This window comes from Zootermopsis nevadensis, unplaced genomic scaffold, assembly GCF_977971745.1.
Source record: "Zootermopsis nevadensis isolate Lab colony 2312 unplaced genomic scaffold, Znev_1.0 Znev_ptg000001l, whole genome shotgun sequence".
Lineage (NCBI taxonomy): Eukaryota > Metazoa > Arthropoda > Insecta > Blattodea > Termopsidae > Zootermopsis > Zootermopsis nevadensis.
The window spans coordinates 21679471-21697500 of NW_028259133.1; the positions used below are offsets into that span (position 1 = coordinate 21679471).

At 39.5% G+C, this 18030-nt stretch overlaps 1 protein-coding gene across 3 annotated transcripts in view; it reads right to left on the reverse strand.

Annotated features, from left to right (window-relative positions):
- Nucleotides 1-12540: 12540 nt before the first annotated feature.
- LOC110841577 (ankyrin repeat and SAM domain-containing protein 1A-like) overlaps nt 12541-18030 on the reverse strand; it is a 63006-nt gene continuing 57516 nt past the window's right edge. For all 3 annotated transcript variants that reach the window (XM_087346335.1, XM_087346332.1, XM_087346331.1), the window contains one exon: nt 12541-18030. This exon is cut by the window's right edge. The gene's annotated coding sequence lies outside the window, so the exon portion shown is untranslated.

Here is an 18030-nt window from a genome sequence, read left to right on the forward strand (position 1 = left end):
GACATCCAGCGCCGGTTTCTCACGGCTGCAGACGAGAGGTCGCCGATGTCTTATTAGTAGACCGGATGAAACTTCAGCAGTCTCACTGGCGATGTCAAGACGCACTCTTTTGGATTTGTTACTTTCAGAGCGAAGTCTGCGTCTGAAAACGGGAGGGAATTTGAAATTTGGAAACCCAGTTTTGCATTTTTCTATCAGTTTCATGTACACACCTTCAATGAGAACTGTGAGGAGTGTTTTGCATTACTATATTTCTCATGAAAATAAACTTTCCTGAAAATAATTGTGACAGACAGCCAGACAGTCAACCATTTTGCAATGGAAGGAAAATAAAGTATTTCCTGTACAACAAATTAAAGAACTCTAACGAATTCTACTCATCTTAGTATAGACTAATTAGATCTAACGACACGTAGATTCGAAGTTTCAAAGACAATCTTTCATTGTTTCATATTATAAATCAAAATTTACTTATAAAAATAATGCACGCAAGCAGCTACTCCAAAAAAAAATTGTTTTGAAATTGTTTACCCAACCAGAAGATTGTTAATGACACGACAAGATACAGACAAACCTGCAGAGCCTTCAAAGAAAATAACCGGTTATTATGTTTTGAAATTGAGAACACGGTGTGACCCTCATCATATAAGTCCCTCATCTGCTCATCTCTGAACGCCATTTTATACAACTCGGTTTACCAACATCACCCCTCCATCAAATCGATTGTCTCCCTCCCTCCACGACCTTTATCACTATTATCCTATCTAGCAGAGAATCCTCTTCACTCCCACCTGGCACTCCTCTACAATGGAAACCAACCACGAAATTGCAGGGGTCGATCTTCCCTTGGGAAGGGTTGTGACCACAACAATGCAGCTATTCAACTCCTGTAAAATGTCCGCCACGTCTCCACAACAAAATGGAAGCCACAATGCTGCTGTAACGTTTTTAACGAGAGAGAGAGGCTCAAGATACACGCGAGATAAAGAAAAAGCTGTTCTGTGCTGACAGCTGGAAGTTACAAGCAATCTTAATAGCTAATAAGATGCAGGAAATCTTAAATGTCTGAGGCATTTATTTTTATTAAATTACGTATTTACTATTTGGGTACCTAACAACTGTTACTTGCATGTTTCACATCAAAATAGAGGTAAATAAAATATATTGTGTTTGTTAACTAATTTAGAAGATGAGTCATCGCCCTGATGATGGAGGCAGCAAGGACATCTATCAGACTACACGGCGCTACAACCGAGAAGAATTTTATATATGTTAACTCGAGACAGGTGATCGCAGTCCTATCACGCATGTTACATCACTTTTCGTGCACAAAGTATGCAAAATGAGCGCATAATGAGGAGGTCGTGTCCATCGGTCCCAAATCTTAATTTCCTAAATCATTCGACGAATCTCGACAATATTTGTTATTGAGAAATACAACTAAAATTTTCCAAAGGACAGCTTGTACAATATCAGCCATACTGGTGAAGGATTCACACCGGGTGTCGAAGAGATTGTTTAATTATGGACGAGTTCGATGGCGTCTCAGTCAGCAAAGTGATAATCGTAATGGTGATTATGATGAATACGTCCCTTGTCGTAGGTGATCTGTCAGAGAGCCACGCCAAATATTTTTCCAGAATATTTACACATTCGAGATTAAAGAACCAGATGATCTCTTTGCCTGTCTCTTATCTCCCTAAGCGTCGGTTACCGGAACACGTCACGTGGTGTAAATGCTGTTTAAACACGCACTCGCTGTCCGCGGTCTACGGAGCCATGGTAACAACTAAACAAAGCGACTGCACGACTCATTTTAATGAAATTAAACTAATCTCTTTCCTACGGTGTGGAGTGATGTCACTAGTTATACCTGGCGACATTTCAGGTTCTCACGGCGACAATAAAAAAGATGACTGTATTATAAGATGCTGGACCATGCAGTCTGGTATAAATTGACCTATGTTTCGGAGGTGCTTACTTCTTCCATTATCAGGGCGGTCAGTCATCAGCGCAATATCCTAAACGGCATAGTTTAGGCTGAGTGGCCCACCCAGTGCTGAGGTTCTAAATAAATTGTGCCATAACTCAATTTCCCCACACGACTCATGGTGTGGTGCTTACCTAAGCACCAGAGACAATTTTAATTACAGTTTCAAATATTTTCATTTGTCTGTCTGTGTTAGTGCCCAAATTATTTTATCTATTTCTATGAGACTCAGATTGATAAACCTAAATTTTGTTTTTTAAGCCATATTACTTTAATTTTGTTTGGATATTTTTAAGGGTCTTACAATTTATCACAGGGGAGAATTTACATTTATTTTATACGCCTTAGACACAGTCATTCATTCGAAAAGTCCCTTCACCCAGTTAAATGAATAACCTAGATCATGATCGATAAATTTGAATAATTTTACCGCCATTATTTTATACAATTATTGCTACATGTGAATTTCATTAACTTCAGTTAGATTTAAGATCCATATTATTTATGAGACAAATTATACCTCAGTGTGCACTTCGTAAAGTATTAAGCCTTATTTGTAGGTAATACTCATAAGAAATAAATGTTTTGCCTTACAGCCTTTGCACAAACCACGTTGATTACAGAAAGTCTCACAGTAGCATCATCTGCTAACATGCATCTGCTGATCTCTGCCATGTAACACTTGTCACATTTGCTTCCAACTCAACACAAATACCTAGCAGACAGAGGTCATGTGTGAACAAAAACGCAAATTTTTAATATCAACCCCTCCCCAAATTAATTTCTCGGTTCTTGTCATTTTCTTCGGTTTTAAACATGGCAATTGTGCGCAATATAATTAGTCTTGTGATTCAGTAACACGAACACATCACATCACATCGAATGCATCAAAGCAGAAATTCAGTCACAACGCAAGTGGCCGCCATGAGTCAAGCTCGAGAGTAAGAGACCTCTTCATGTGGTGAAGGGGACGGGGTACATGTGATGTATGGGGGGGGGGGGCTGATCAAGGCCCCTGTCACGTACAGTCACGTCTAATTAAATACACATCTCACTGGGCACAATCCCTCAAAATAACATACTGAAATGAATCCCAGTTATCTAGGACGATACAAATTACAGGCGTCTCGTGAAAGTGGACGGCTAAAGTAATTAACGCGCGTTGTCCGTCGATAAAACACTTTAACATATAGTCGCTTACAATAAGTTACTTGCTTCTCAAAGTAACTGATCCAGTAAACAAATTCAAACGATTTATGTTTTCAGATTATCTAAACAGGGCCTACATCTAGGCCTAAATGTACGTAGAAAGTCTGGCGAGATCTGTCCTGCCTGTGCAAGGACAACTAATATTAAATACTTCTAAAATGTGGCAAAGTTATAATATTTAAGAATGACGCTCAAAGCAAAATTAAAGTTGTCCCACTATACGCCACGTAGGAGCTTGGGGGGGAGAGGCGTATAGCTCCTACTATTTCTTAACCTCGGCACCAGATGGGGTGAGTGGTCAGCATCACGCCCCGGCCGCTCTTTATCCCCGGGGGAAGGGATCCCGGTACCCATTGGATAGGAGCTGGGTGGGCCCCAGAGCCGGTCTGGACGCTGAGTCTAAAGGACAAAATCCTCTGCCCCCCCCCGTCGGGGATTGAACCCCAATCCTCCAGCCCAGAGCCAGTCACTTACGCCGGATCGTTGAAGTTAACAAATCAAAATTATATTCACGATGAAATTGAAGAACAGATTCAATCCGGGAGGAGGTGGGATGCTCGCCACCGCGTACATCATAATCGTTTGTCTTCATACACTCTTTATAGTTTGAGCCAATGCCCACAGATCCCATGGGGCCAATCGTCAAGGGACACAGAAGGGAATTTTTCGACAATAAATATCCGCATTTCATCTATCAATTATAACTGCGTTACTACCCGTTCTTACATATTCAATTAAATTGTAACTCTGAAACTGATTAGTTCGAGGTTTCCGTGCCAGGAAAATGTGAGGGGACTGAAATACAATGAGAAAAGTCCCGGGTCCCTTCTGCGGGAACAGTGATTCCCGAGGGACATTCGAGACGCTCATAAAACAGGCCGGAGGAACGTGTATGTGGTCTAACCGGCATTTGCCTAGAGGGAACAATTATCACGTTGAATAGTATCGTCGTCATCATCATCATCATCATGTATCGCGCTCTGTTTACAAGCGTTAAAATTATCTGTCCGCCTTTCGGTCACACGTCCGATTTGTACTGATAAAGCAGCTAAGGGACTTAGATTTTAGAGGATTCTTTCCCAAATGTTCTAATAATTTATTTTGAAGTTGTTTATCAATTTTTTTATAACCGTAGTTCCCCGGTCTCCTTATCAGTCATTCAAGTGTCCTCTGGCCACTCTGGTGTACCGCATTTCTTACGTCTCCATTCTATATTCAACGTTGAGTATTCTGATGCATACAAAGAAATACGTGTTTTTATACTCAAATAGACGTCTTGACTACTGACTTGATAATAATCACGTGTCACAACATTGTTTTATTTGCAAAGTCATTAATATATTCAGATCTGCAACGCGTTACTTAAAACATTTATCAAGGAAGCATATTTGTTACCGTGTATACAGCGCAAGATTCATTTGTATCTGCTACAGATAAACACCTAACTCGATAAATTAGACGAAATTTACAAGGAACGAACTGAACTTCGGATACGTTCATTCGCGTCTGAATACAATCAATTTGTCTTATCAACTTTTTTACGATGCCGTGTAGGGTTATGCCACGTCCCTTAACCTCTTAGATAGGAGACACATAACAAATCGCAGAGATTGGAGCGCACGCAACTACGTTCTGTTTTGTTTCGCGTGTCTCGGCGCTGAAGAACTTCATTACATCGGATAATGAGCTGGCGATCAGTGGGGCGCCAAACATCGCCCGGAACCAGCGATTGTGACACACATCGACAGCAATTATCCATCAGCTCGAGAGTTCTTCAGCAAGCCCTTCAAACAGAAACGTGCCTACGATTATTAAGTTTCGTTGTGGGTGGGTGGCCTCGATCATGGGCGATCAATCACCGGTCCGCCCTGTTGAGGGTTTCCCTACACTCACAAGCCATTTGCCATTTTTATTTCAGCGTAAATGAATAAGCAACGTCAGTACCATTAAATTTTATCCAGAATAAACGTTATAAATAAAAGCCTTCGATCGCAAAGCCCTCATTCACTTGCTATAATCTCCTCCTGCATGCAAGGCGCGGAACAACGGAGTCAAATGAAGCGGAATTTGATGGATACGTGGGTTTACGGTGTGTAAGAGAGACTACACACAAGAGTAGATGTTAACATATCTGTAAATTTACATTCATAAAATTATACATGAATGTGCTAAATTTTTAAACTTGCTATCAGAAAAGACGTATAAAAGATATGCAGTTCCCATAACAGAACACGGACATATTTCGTGTTTGAATACACCAACTTATAAAATACGATAAAACACAACAGAAGTATCATTTAAAAATATTCCAAGATTATTTTCATGTAAGGTTATTTTTGGTGCATATTATTATTATTTTCGTACGAACTGAGTCTGTAACCCTGACATCCATTCTGTTATTCAACCACTGTCACGAATGTGGACATAGATTGTTTTTGCACCACAAACATGTTACGATCGCCTAGCAACCAGAAAACAGACACAGAAGAACAGTCCAAAACAGTACGAAAGTGAGTAATTCCTTCGGCTTGTATGAATAAAGAAATTATCACATAAATAAACACTAACGCACCCTGAAATGCAACGAGTTTTCGTTTTTCCATGACGCATTACTATTAACCTGTATTATTTGCTGTGACATTATTTCATTATTATACAGAAGAAAGGTATTATTTCGGTGGCTGAAGGTTCCTGAAATTATGTGTCTGGAATCACAAGTCGCCAACGTCTTTTAAGAACACAGTAGAACAGCGTTCGTTAACCTATCGTACGCGAAATAAGTAAGAAAATCAAAAGATGTTAAATTAGAATTAGTGGTACGCCAGCGAAAAGGGGTGAGAACCCCTGTAGTAGAAGGTTCCGCCATCTAGGACCAACATAGAAACAAAAATGTTACATCGGGGTTTGAATCCCGTCTGAGGAATTGAAGTATGTCCGCGTTTTCCTGTTTAGGTACAGGTTTGTTCAGCGAGCTGTCTCTCCAATCCTCCCCGTCCAAGAAACACTATCAAATAACGCTTAAATTATCAGCAGGATCAGAATTATTACTGAAGATGAGGATTGCACCTGCTCGTCTGTCCGGCGTCTGCCGTCAGCAGTCCGAAGAGGGTGGGACTACCCTTGTCGCTGTCGACACTTGTTACATTGCGTTATGAAAACAACTAACAACGTCAGACGACAAGAGTTTGGACAATATTTCACAAGGCCAGAAGTGCCTCCCCCCCCCCCCCCCCCCCCCACCGCCCAGAGTGAAGCTCTTCAATCTCCAAAGTCAATATACAGAAGTAATTCGATTTGTATGTAAATTTTCTTCACCTCTCCCCCCTCCCACCTCCTACCTTTAGCTTCTATCATCAGCGAAGTTTCCATATTAGAAATAAGGAGAAGCAAAGTGCTGAAGTGGGGCTAAGTGCCACAGAAAAGTGTCGCAGCAGAAGGCGGGGAGGAAAAATGAGAGATGCAGAAACTAGTTTCATTTACTAATAGGAAATTTGGTAAGTTAATGAAGTGTAAAGAGGAGGGGACAGAAAGATTGTAAGTGCGATAGAAAGGAACAATTCCGAGTGTCAGGAAGGAAAAGGGGGTAAGAAATTTAAATGTTGAAGGAGTGAGGATAATAAGTTTTACCAAGCATCGGACGACGAAGAAGAAATTTCAGACCACGTGTCTGACGACAGGTCCATATGAACAGGATCCTTCCATCCTTTTCTCTTCTCGGACTGGGACCTGTTCATATACGTTCTTGGCAGATGATCCAGAAGTGGTTTGCCATTGCCTTCTTCTGTGTGTGAATGGAGTAATTGTTGGGATGCCACGGAGGAAAACTCCGAGTTGCCTAGACCACGGCCTTGCCCAACATAAGTTATAAATTCGGGCACCGCCGGGAATCGAACCCGAGACCCCAGGATTACAAACAATAAAATAATCTTAGGTTTATTTAATACGCCAAATTGGACTTCCTCTTAACCAAAACGCAGAGATGCTTACTCAGTTACAACATTTCTTCATAATTAAATTTCTTAATTGACACATCGAAGTTAGTATATTGTTACAAAATAACACTGAATTACTTGTCATTAAATTCATATTCTACAAAGCAAAGTACGTAGCATCACACACCTTTTCTATTATTAACCATTGTTCACAAGGCACGGTGATCGTTTTATGCATTAAATAGGAAAGTAAGAACAAAAACAGCTGTGAACGTACATTGCTATACGCGTTATATAGATCTCATTTTGTATCCTAGCAACCAGAGGAAGAATATTCTTGAGGCAGAAGGAGTTTATGTTCCGAGTAAAAAATGCCTAGCCCAGTTTGAATGCTCGTATCTTACAGATGCGTACTAGATTTTCAATGTCTGATTCTCGTTGATGTTCATTTATTAAGAGCAGCACAGAACGACACTCACGAGGAACAAATTCATGACGGCTGAGGAACAAAAGGACTTGTCGCTGTTGTCCTGATAATAAAGCGAAGCTGTGAGTAAACTAAGGCACAGAACAGATAAAAACGATCCTCATGCCATTGGTCACAGATTCATAAGCCTGAGTAATAAATCAAAATAATGTGATTGTGTCTGCATCGTTAGAAAATACAGCGAACAATTAGGGAAAGACTTCATATAAAAGCCAAGGGGCAATCAACATCAGTTGTTAAACTTATTGTTTGATGACGTTTATTATTGTTGTCGCCAAACACTGACTCGACACGTGTACACTTTCCCGCGCACTCTGCTGCTGCCCTCTCTCCATAACAAAGGGAAACAAACGAGATCGAATTTTAAGTGTGACGCTTTGCTCCATCTGAATTCAGTGAGGTGTGAGAACCAACAGGCCAGTGTGTTGCATTCGAAGGCTATCAGTTTCTGTCGCATGCAACGTTTCTTTATCTTTCTCTCTCTCCCTTTTTTTTTTTTTGGAGGGGTATTACTGCCCCCCCCCCCCCCCCCCAAAGCTTGACACTGATCTCTCTCACACGCTGCTGCCTTGGTCCAGTTGAATGGGTACTCACGTGTTTCTGGACAGGAACAAGGCTTAAGTGAGAATATTGCTGAAATTACTTAAAAATATTTACAATGTTTCTTAAAAATGTTAACGATGTGGTTCAGTTTACGTAAATATTAATTCGAGAGTACGAACATCAAAATTATAAATATATATTTTAAATCTTGTCCGTCTAATCACAATAAATTCTTATTAAATATTAAAGTATTACAATAATTAACATTTAAAATATTTAAAATATATCAAATGATGTTCTTTATCGAAATATTCGATTTACAATTAGACCATCATTTTTTTCACGACATGTTTCAGTTCCTATATTTTATTATTTTAATATTTAATAAAAATTTATTGTGATTAGACGGACAAGATTTAAAATATATATTTATTATATCACAAAATGACGCAACTTTACCATCTCATCAAATTATATTTAAGAAGAAATTAAGTGATAAATAAATCCGGCAGATGTGGTCCTAAATATATATATTTTGTTGTATTTCGATAACATCAACGCATACATACAACTGTTTAGCAAACGAATTTCGGTTTGTAAGCCTTCAACAGTGTTTTACGACGTCATGATGTTGAACAAGTCAGGCTACGGAATAGGCGTACACATCATGTGCATATTACGTATACTTTTTCTAAAAACAAATGAGTGTCCTGAACCTTAGCCTTCACAAGACCAATGATGGATTCTTGTAAAAAATTGCAACCTACAGTTTTCTCTTGGCAAGCTGAGCTATTATCAGCTTCTCAAAGAGGATACCGCGCAGCATCCCAACGGAGTCATAAGAACCCCAAGTATGAGTTTTTTTTTTCTTGTGCGTGTTTAAAGCTCCGTTCAGAAATCATTTCGAACCTTAGACCCATACACATCACTGCATGTTAGTGTACACATAAAGTGTTCGGGAGAGCCCTCTCGCCACCCCACACTCGGCAGTGTTTGTTTATTGCCGCTCGTTCGTTTTACACGTGATGGATCGCGCACGTTGTTTGATGATGACGTCATGCTGACGACAGAGCCACGTGTTTGTAGTCACGAGTCATTCAAAGCCCTTGCCCCTTGTAATAGGCAAAAGTGTCTGCAGGTAATTACAAGCGAAGTGAGACAACTCAATGAACATAAATTCGCTGTCTGATTAACTGCCTTTCTGATCCCTGACGATCCTTTCAAGACGAAGCTCGTCTACATAAGATTTAAGACATCGATCGAACGCGTCTGCATTGCAGCGATGAAATGGTGAAAAGTATTTGGAGAAACAATCGCTGTTTACTCTGAGAATCACAAGAAACTCACGGAAACTGTAAACCAGGATTGAACAATCTTTGTTGTTGTTCCTGCAACTTCGGCGAAATTTGATCTGTATACGGGTACCACGAAGTTCAATCGCTGTACGCAATTAAACCCCTTTGAGTTTGTGACGTAATTCGCGTGACATCAGCTGGTCTATCGCCCTCTGGGAGAACACGAGAAATACGGAGAAAGTGTCCGGTACACAAGGGGGGAAAACATGAAAAAGCTAAGGGTAGTTAGTACGAGATGATTGAACAGGGAAGATAAGTGCAGGGAGAAAGTTCATATAATTAACCATCTAATTGCATCTAGATAACGCGAGGGTACGACCTCTCCTGCAGTTTACTGCCTCATTGCTGGTTCAGCGCACACTTTGAGGGTCGGGACACCGGACATCCTGAAGCAGACGTGAGGGTGCAGGATACGAACGTACGGGGTGGCGGAGGGAGCAGTCAGAAGATATGCCACCCTCTCAACTTAATCTATATAGCCATTAATTTAGAGATTCTAAATCCGAAAGTTGCCTTTTGGAAGGACGTGGTACTGTACTGGAACACAAAACAGCTGACTGCAGACAGGCACTCAGCAACCGCTTTGTTAATTGATTTTCATATCAACTGATATACTCGCTCATTTAAAATACTGTCTCACTTTCTGTGTTAGTAATCATGTAAGTGACTACCGACGTTTCGGAGGAAACCATGAGCTTAAGATTGAACTGCACTTTAGATTTGTAGTGAAATACGCCCGTCAGAAACACTGGCGTCCACGAAGACCATAATACAAATTTTCGACACCATAAAGACCTCAAATCTCACACGATTTTTAAATTATTCAATACTTCCCCAGCTGAAATCGATTCAGAACGTAAATAATGCAAAACGTAAAGACGTACCATAACGGAACACATGTAAGTTACGCTCATTATCCAAACGCTTACAGCAACCAGAAAATGCACATGTAAGAAGTTTTATTTTACAGTCAGGTGAGATGGACAGAAAATATATCACGTATTTGAGAAATCACAAATACGTACATAATTTTGGTCGGAAAATCCATACGGGAGAAATTATTTGGTAAACTTATGCGTGCATGGAATTATAATATTAAAACTGGCACTGGAAAAAGTATGCGGCGACTTGCGCTGGATTAAACTGACTCAGGATAGGGTCCCGCGGTGGGCTATTGTCAATACGGTAATGAACATTTGGGTTCTATAAGAAGTGGAACATGTCTCGATCATCTGAGCGACAAATAAGCAACTCTACTCGATGATGTCGTAAAACTTATTTGCATCGAAACAGACTGAGATAAGTATGAGACAGTAATTCATCTCTGCTGTGCTCAGTGTCGCCCTACATCTATCTATTCTTCGAATTGCAGAGTTCTTTCGACATCCGTAATACTGAAGCCATGTATCATACGAGACGCACAACGTCATGTTCCGGTCCGTATAGAATCATCTCGTCTCTCTCTCCACCCCCCCCCCCTTAAATTAATTCCAAACGATCGACGTTTCAGCCCACTCACTGCGCCTTCTTCCGATGCATTCATCGGTTTCCTGGGTCCACGTACTTCGATCTCGTCCTTGTCTGCTGCATGATCGCACAGAGACATCTGGTTAGTCAACGCCCGCTCTGCTCCTTACCCACTGTCAGCACAAATGAACCAGCGCAGTACAGAATCCCCGTTAAATATAATTGCTCGCCTCTAAGAATATGAAATTCGCACAACAAAAACGTAAAATTGTTGGTACCACGTAGTTAAGACGTATTGCATATTGCTACAGAAATTCCTAACCTCCATACTAGAAGTGGGTGAGTGGACCTCACGCTCCGGCCGGTTTAACCCTGATAAACAATGCACAGGTTGCTGGGTGGACCACAGGACTAGCACAGACAGAGATGGCTGTCTCCTTTATTTTTATTTGTAGTGTTCTGTCTGGCGACAGGTCCATATGAACAGGATCCTTCCATCCTTTTCTCGGACTGAGACCTGTTCATATACGTTCTTGGCAGATGATCCAGAAGTGGTTTGCCATTGCCTTCTTCTGTGTGTGAATGGAGTAATTGTTGGGATGCCACGGAGGAAAACTCCGTGTTGCCTAGACCACGGCCTTGCCCAACACAAGTTATAAATTCGGGCACCGCCGGGAATCGAACCCGAGACCCCAGGATTACAAGGCCAGCGTTCTAACCGCTAGACCACCTCATCTTATTATTTATTTAGTGTTCTGTCTGACGACAGGTCCATATGAACAGGATCGTTCCATCCTTTTCTCGGACTGGGACCTGTTCATATACGTTCTTGGCAGATGATCCAGAAGTGGTTTGCCATTGCCTTCTTCTGTGTGTGAATGGAGTAATTGTTGGGATGCCACGGAGGAAAACTCAGTGTTGCCTAGAATTAAGTGGATCCTAAATGGACGAGGTTTGGGCTAAATCCTTCTGGTCCGTGTTAGAGTCCATTGGCGAGCGTTTTGTGAACACGGTAATGAAACCTCAGTTCCATAAAAGGACGGGGACTTTCGTGAGCATTTGAACGACTATCAACTTCTCAAGATCGACTCTGAAGTACGTTTAAGTTCAGTTCCTTAGTTCGCAGTTCAAATTTAACTCCCGAACACTTTTATAAGGCGTTATGAGAACCGATCGTGTGCACAGAGCCCTATACAAGAAGTTAAAATACACATCAGAAAATGTAATCACGAAGCTAACACATCTGCTGGACGTAACAGCACGACCCAACCTGAAAATAAATCAGAAATAACACTCAACTTATGCTACTGTGTAATTCAGCTTTGAACAATCCAACATTCGACGCGGGAACACACAATTTTTTTGTGTTTTGTATAAGCGAAGTTTTCAGTAACATCGCCTTTAATGGCCCCAAGTTCATATATGGAATCTTGTCACTTACCTTCTCGCATGAAAACAGCATTACAAATTCAACCAGGACTTCTCTTTAAAATTAAGTATCATATTTATTGATTTTTAAAGAAATCTAAAAAAAATCTCAATTAAAAACAAGACAACAACATTCACAGATCATTTACTGTATGATACAAGAACCAATATATAAATAAATAGGACAAATCAGTTTTATACATGTCAGCTGCTAGCTACATCTTTTTACATTAACATACACAGCATAAATTAAGGTACAGTGAAAGTCATAATTTTTATAGGATTCTTTAAAATACCACTAATGAAATACCTTATTCAGCATTATCAAAGACAAGTACGAGTACAATATCTTTCACAACCAAACCAACATTTCCTTCAGCCTTCTTCAGGGAATTATTCTTTACAGAAAGAGGGCCCAAGTTCGTATCTCAATTACGACTTCGTCACATGACAGTACAGACAGTTCAACACACAAGTTGCATACGTCACGAAAGGGCAAAGTTCAAAAGAGAAAGAGAGCGTTGCTTCAATGCAAAGGAATGAAATCAGGGCTTCGGCTCACCACAAGAAGTCCAACAACGATTCTGTTCCTCGGACACGACTAACTCCCTCTATCAGCAAACACCAGCACGTGATAAGTGGACAGGCCACACTTTTCCCACCAACCTGACATCCCCAGAACGTTCTGAGAGCTCATCTCGGTACTACCATAGATGAAAAGTACGGGAAGCCAAAAACAGAACTGGTTTTATTCGTAAATGTTTTCAAACTGGGCTCAGAACGCCAGGGCATAACGACCTAGCACTCACAGAACAGCTTCCTTGATAACGCACATTCACATAATCATTAGGGGCTTCACTTTCTATGACAAGGGTGGACAAAGTATGTTCCGTGAAAAATTCAGCCCATCGACACTAACAAATTTGAAAAAAAAAGGTTCTTATTAACACAAATATGCAGTACCTCTTACAAGATATTGAAGAAATACTGTAATCTCCAAAAAAATATAATTATACCCGTAGATAAATATCTACATTTTGTCGTAAATTCAAGTTTTCCGACGACCAGTAGCACGTGTAGACTGTTTCCGTTTACCGCCCTTCGAACAGGGTGCCAAAATGAAGTAACCCCTTCCAAATTTGGTTTAATGCGTGACTTCAAACTAATCAGAGATCCTGTCCGAATTAATTATTAATAACGTAATTTTTGCGTACTATATTAGGTGTATCAATAAATTGTGTTCATTCAGTGCAATACGTTCATTGATATTTAAAGCTTTTTTTAACCAAAGAGTTTTTCTCGTGAGTCTCCCGACCGGGCGAGGATACTGCTAATTGTCCACCCATGTCTTATGAGATCATAACAAACTTTCTACACGAACTTCTTCACTACCAACTAAACCATAGAAAATTATAAAGATGTCTTATTTATAGGCCTAAAGATCTACAAGTTACAATTCACATCAGAATTTTTATTCGTCTCTCTACGAAATGTTCAACACTGATATGAGAACGTAAAGCGAAGGGACATTTGGAAAATGACACATTATCACCAGCTAGCAATGTCATCAGAGATCACAGGGATGGAAGATTCAACCATTTAATTACAGCGGTAAATTGGACCATCAATATAATACTTTTCTTACTTTCGTTATTTATTCAAATTCGAAGAAAGTGGAGTATAGTCAGGCCTTTAACCTCTCACAGTCTTTTCACCTGCTCCTTCGTAATAAAATCAGTTTCCTATACAATATCTACAGACACGTGACAAGACTGTACACATAACCAACCAAATTGCGATAGTATAAACGATGTACAGCGGGTTGCGTTCACAGAGCAGTTAGAACAGCGGTATCATAGTTGCTAGTTAGCAGTGCATTCTCTCAAAAGTACGAGAAGTAGGGACGCCAATTAGTTAATATCGTATTAAATACTAATTGTAGCCGAGACTAACCGAAACACATTCTTCCTTTGATATAGGCATGAAATTCAGTACAAAAAGGCTTTAAAGAACGTAGGGACATTTTTCGCAAGATCGTCAAAAAAATTGCTCACAACGAAGATATTTTAGTGTTCTCTTTAAGCCGTCACTAACAAACGAACAGATGTCAATTCTCGAAAGTTCCTCCCTTGCTTAAAACGCACGCACCTCGCACTTGCATGCCTTAACAATCTGGAAATGAAATAGAAGCTCATTAAATTAATTCCAATTATAAGCAGATCAGAAGTCTCTCTGCGAATATAAACGGGCGAAGTTTAAAATTCATCTCCACTGCTCATTAAAGTAAGATTTTTTCGACACATAATGCCATCTGCAGGTGATGTTCAACTGTTCACTATTCATCAACGTTTCTCTTTCAACGCACCGATTCTCTCGTAACACATTTTACAACCGTGAATCACGTGATATTCACTTACTTTTCCAAGTGTTAGGGACCGGTAGAATCAGTCTCATCTGGCTAACACACCGATATGTATAAGAAATCTGTGTTAACACCGAACACACATATTAACCTACGGAATGCATAACGTTCAATAAACTCGCCCCAGACAAATCTACCACGAAAAAGCAAATTATTATAGTTGAAATGGCAACTAGCTATAACGCAGTGCGCCCGACACCTTGCAGATGGAGACACTGCAACTTCAAATATCACATAAGTCTACAGGGGTGAGCAAACTTTGAGCAAATACGGAACCGCGTACCATGTAACACTACAAACCAGCAGATATAAAGTTAAAACGGGTAGAAAGTTAGTTGACGAAATTTGAATTAAATACAATACGTATCTTCTCATGAAGTCCTTGTTTTCTGATATCTGACCCAGACATCGCATTTCGAATGAGAAATTAATGTGATATGACGTAAGCAAAAGCACGCGAAATGTTTCGCAAATGTCGGTTTAAAATGAATGATTCAAATGTAGCAAAAATTATAATTTCTGACTTGAAGGAGCTTCGAAAAGAAAGTCAAATCTTACTCTAAAATACGAGTACATTTGCAGTTACGTTATTTCATTTTTAAAAGCGAGAAAGAAAACACCGACATTTTGCATATCTTACGTCACTAAGATTCAGACAAGCTTAATGTACAGTCAGTCACATGTGAAGGGCTGACTCCGGTTACAATCAGAATTTTTAAAGCCTGTTTCATAAGATATTGTTATTATTTGTAAAAAAAAATATGTTCATTATTTCATATTATGAAGGGCCAACATGTTTCGGTTAATCGACTGATAAAATATTTAATTAAAATATCGATATATTGGAAATTAGTATTTTTTTTTATTTCGAAAACAATCAAATAAATCTCGATTCTCACTTCGTTTCTTTGAGTGAAAAGAGCCCTTCTCAGTCCACAGATTAAATTAATATTTCTTGGCCTTTCGTTTTTGTATAACGGCCGTAATGAATATCCAAACGGAAAGATAATTTTTTTAAAAAAAAGATTAAAATATTAGGCCTAAAACAACCCCTGCTTCCTGCAGTAGTAGAATTTTCTTAATCCAAGTCAGGTCCTTTTCAACAAGCCACAATAAAATCAGATATATAGAATGCAGACATATTAATAATAACAGATTATTATTAATAATAAAGACAAGATATCACTCTAATGACTGTACGTATCTATACTACGATTAAAAGTCTCAAAAAATCTCATGCCTGCATCTCTCAAACTTAACCCTACAAAAAATTGACAAAGCTTTTATAATAAAAGTTCCAAAACTCTTAGTCTTACTAATAAAATCACATCGCACTGCGCAATACTGTTACGGGGGGGGGGGGGGGCAGAACACACCGGCCCCAGTAAAATTCGATAATATTATTAACACACAATTTCTCTGTTATGTTTCGAATGGCATATTCGAAATACGACCTGGATTTTACATTAAAAAATCGTTTCGTAACATTTCAGAACCGGATCGCAGATACATGAAACATGAAATGATTTTCCAAAGTCGCTAGATTTTGATAATGGGAAGTACAAACACTTTTAAGTACTGGGGAGGGGGGGGGGGGGCTGGCAATTCTGACAACAGTACAACCTGCTGTCGACCTTGGTGTATTTTTACAAAAGCAAAACTGACAAAAATACGTTCTATCGGCTTTTACTGAAGCCAACTCTCAAAGTACAAATCGAATTTGTTGAGCCGTGTAATCAGGTAGAAGTTTACCGACGTTTCAGAGGTCCCTGCTGCCTCTATCATGGGCCTGGAAGACCCCTGAGGAGTTGATAAACGTCTATAAGACTACACGCAGTATTTATTTAGATTAGATGCTGTGGCCTCCTACAGGCTAAATTCGGAAACAAATTGGATCTCTTTAATATGCGAAGTTTTAAGTCGCGTGTTTGGTATTAACATTTAATAAAATAATCAGATTTATGCTCAATTCGTTGTAAAAGCCGTATGTAAAATCGATTCGGTTCCAGAAATAAGTACGTTTCAAAGTTCACTTAAATTTCGAGTAAGTCAGTACGTAAAAGTGCGATCCACTTAACGATTTATGAAATTTATCTCTAGGGCCTGATTCATTTTACGTGTCATTAGAATTTCGAGGACAAGAATCTGATTAAACTTCGATCCCATAACATGACAGATAAAGGATCTATCTCCATATCGCAGTTCTCGCTTATATTTATATATTCGACAAAACACTTTACATAATTAAAAAGTATAAAAAAAAAAGAAAATAATTACAGATTAAAATGTATTTTTTCTCCATTAGAAATATTAGTTTACAACTATTATATTTACATTGCATGGCAGCACGTAACGCGAAAACAAATCTAGCTTCGCACGTAAATACGACGCACGTCGATTCCAAAAAGACCTCACTTCGAAATCACGCACTGCGCGTGTCACATCCCCCTTACTGCTTCGCGTACCCTTCTAGCGCGCACCTTTAAATAAATACCTCCCCAAAATGAAAGGACCCCCGACAAATTGAAAATCGCTGTCCCGCAGTCACGGACGAACAATATTCACATTTAAATAAGAATAATTCAAGAAGAAAGTACCAAGGTTTTACACGGATCTAGACTTGCGATCCTACGATACTGTACATTCAGACATATTTAATATCATCCTTTTTTTTAAATCTTTATCGACAACTGGATTTGAACCCTGGTACTACGGAACTGTCAACCGGATTTTAACCCCGTCGTTAAAGGTTTAGCTCGAAGGCCAACTGGACAGAGCATAAGGACGATAAGGTTAATACTAAATATACCACAAATTTAAGCCGTCGCGTACGGAGACTGTAATCCACTTAAGAAATTAGTAAAAGCACGCGGAGCGTAATAATTACCAAGCGAACACTCGATTTCTTTCTCTAGATTTTGAATGCGAGAACCAAGAATGGACATGGACGGGGCAGTCTGGAAAACCGTGAGACGTACGGAAAAAGTGCAACCAACTTAAAAAAATAAAATGTCTTTCATAAATCTGTAATTGTCCGATTTAAAAAAAGAAGTGGTAAGTGTCTTTAGTAAAACATTCAAATATTAAATTTCGTGGAAAACAGTTCAGTGGCTCTGTAGCTGTTACGTGCGGACAGACAGACATGGCAAGGCTAGTAAGGCGCATTTTCGTAAATTATTGCTTCTGTTAAAAGAATT